This window comes from Oncorhynchus tshawytscha, unplaced genomic scaffold (assembly GCF_018296145.1).
Source record: "Oncorhynchus tshawytscha isolate Ot180627B unplaced genomic scaffold, Otsh_v2.0 Un_contig_6410_pilon_pilon, whole genome shotgun sequence".
In the NCBI taxonomy this organism is placed as follows: Eukaryota; Metazoa; Chordata; class Actinopteri; order Salmoniformes; family Salmonidae; genus Oncorhynchus; species Oncorhynchus tshawytscha.
This window is the reverse complement of record NW_024607130.1, coordinates 4,245-6,804: the sequence shown is the minus strand read 5'-3', so window position 1 is coordinate 6,804 and position 2,560 is coordinate 4,245. Positions and strand designations below refer to the sequence as shown.

At 47.1% G+C, this 2,560-nt stretch overlaps 1 non-coding gene across 1 annotated transcript; it reads right to left on the bottom strand.

Moving 5' to 3' along the window:
* Positions 1–1,146: 1,146 nt before the first annotated feature.
* On the bottom strand, positions 1,147–1,218 carry trnat-ugu. The gene has a single exon. It is a non-coding gene; the product is annotated as a tRNA-Thr (tRNA).
* Positions 1,219–2,560: the final 1,342 nt, after the last annotated feature.

Genomic DNA, 2,560 nt, shown 5'->3' with positions numbered 1-2,560 from the left:
AGATGTATGTAAACAGTATTCTTTATACTGTGATAGACAGTTCCAACCCGTCTGTTGGCCTATCACAGTAGAGACTGGGCGTGGTTTAAACTTGCTCAGCCTATTGCAGGCGCTCAGGCGGGTCCCCGCCTCTTGGCGCTTCTGTTGATAGATGTAACTGTTGCTGCGAAGAACATCCATGCGCTCATACCATTATCTCGCACCTGGCTCCTGTTATCTAACAAAAGACCGCTTGATCTCGCAACACCCCGCTCTGAATGTGCCCCCTCCCAACTCATTGAACAGTTCCTGTCTTCATGCTACTTTTCCATCATGAGAAAGGCCCATGGCCTTGAAACTGTTAATCAAGTCAGCTATGTTGCATAACACATACATACATCCACACAAGCCAACAGCAGATAATATTCAATCACATACATGGTAACGGGCTATAGTGCATAACACAGAAACCTCATAATCTGAATACTTGCTAAATACAGCGACTAAGTCGCTAAGTTGGCAACACTGAAAGTTAGTCTCCAGCTTCGGCGATTTTTGCAATTCGTTGCAGTCATTGTCAGCAGAGAACTGGAAGGAAAGGCGGCCAAAGGAGGTGTTGGCTTTGGGGATGACCAGTGAGATATACCTGCTGGAGCGCGTGCTACGAGTGGGTGTTGTTATCGTGACCAGTGAGCTGAGATAAGGCGGAGCTTTACCTAGCATAGACTAAAAAGATGACCTGGAGCCAGTGGGTCTGGCGACGAATATGTAGTGAGGGCCAGCCGACTAGAGCATACAGGTCGTAGTGGCCATATCAATACAATTGACCTTTTCTTTACACTGTTCTAATGAAAGTACATTTCCATAATATCATCTAGCTTCCATAAACGTCGAACAAGGATTGAACCCATGTGCTTCAGTTTACAAAAACAGATGACTTAGCACATCTATTTCCTTCTTAAAATGTCAACATTCTGGAAAGTAGAGTTGTGCTAATTTCACAACTAAATATACTCATCAGAGAATTTGGGGATTAACTTCAGACCGCATGCATTTCAAGTATTAGCTCTACCGTAGAGACACATACCCATACTATATAATAGTAGGGCTGCCATTTTATTTTCTCCAGTGAAATAATCTTTCCATGGTACCAGCTATCTTTCAGTAAGGCACGGATGGGATTTGAACCCATGATCTTCGGTTTACAAAACCAACACCTTACCACTTGGCCACCATGCCAATCTATGCTGTAAGATATATATCAACACTCAGCAAAGTAGAATTTGTGTAAGGGTTAGGGGGTTAGGGTTAGGTTAGGGTTAGAGGGTTAGGTTAGGGTTAGGTTAGGGTTAGGGGGTTAGGTTAGGGTTAGGTTAGGGGTTAGGGTTAGGGTTAGTTAGGGTTAGGTTGTTTGGTGGAGCAAACAAAGAGACACGGAGGAAGGCAGGAGAGAGAAGCTATGAGCAGCAGACCAAGACGCGACTGTGGGCTTTGTTCCAAGCTGAATATTGTGCGGCTAGACCGACATTTCAAGTCTGTACATGCACTTAAGTCCGGTACTATGGAATGGACGCATGCTATGCAATTTAGCCGGTTTTTGACTGAGAGACAGCAGCCCGAATCAGGGCAGTATATGCAGCCTGACAAAGATGTTGAACCGCGGTTGGAGGACCCTGTGATTTTGCAGTGTTTTGAAAGTGAGTTGTCCGTAGAGCAGCAGCTGTTGGACGTGGGTGAGCAGCAGCTAGTGGACGAGGGTGAGCAGACGGCAGGTGCGTCGGCGGCGGTGCAGTCAACCAGTCGGTAGTGAACCGTGCTCGGAACCGAGGGAGCAAGGCTGCATTGTGGCGACTTCCACGGAGAGCGAGAGTGATGAAGACGGCGGCATGCCGTCCAGAATTGAGGTTTGGAGTAATGCAATTCTGACTCAATATGAACACTTTATTACGGGTATAAACCCTTCAGTTAAACGAATTGACAATAGTCGCACCAGTATATCCCGAGTACTGGAATTCCTCCGCATTATGTCAGAGGGCAAGGCCGATGAATGACTGTGTTTTCTGGATAACTACAGACGTGTGTCTGAGTGGTATGGTCAATGTGACGACCATGGTTTGGCACCATCCACGTTAAAAATGTACCGAGCCGATGTTCGAGGTTTCCTGAATTATCTTATTCAGTTCCGGCCAAATGGTATGCAAGCTAAGGTCGTTGGAATTCGAAAGATGTTACTCTGCTTGGCGAAGATGGACAGGGTCTCGCGGCAGAGCCAGGCAACGCATAGGGCAAAATTTTGCCAACGCTGCAGGGACGAGGTACTCAGCGCTGCGGAGTTAAAACGCTTTGTTGAGCTAAACAATCACGCAATTCCTTCAGTTCTCAGTAGGCTGGAGGTCCGTGCCACCTGCTCTGACAGGCGTAGGTTTGCAGCTCTCATGTCCAGCCGGTTGGCCATATTTAATGGCACGCGACGATCCCCAGTCACCATGTTTAGTGAGAGTGATTTTACTGAAGTAACCCCGGAAGGTGGGGGTTATCAGATGTGCGCTGCGAGCCATAAAACAAACTATAGCTTCGGGAG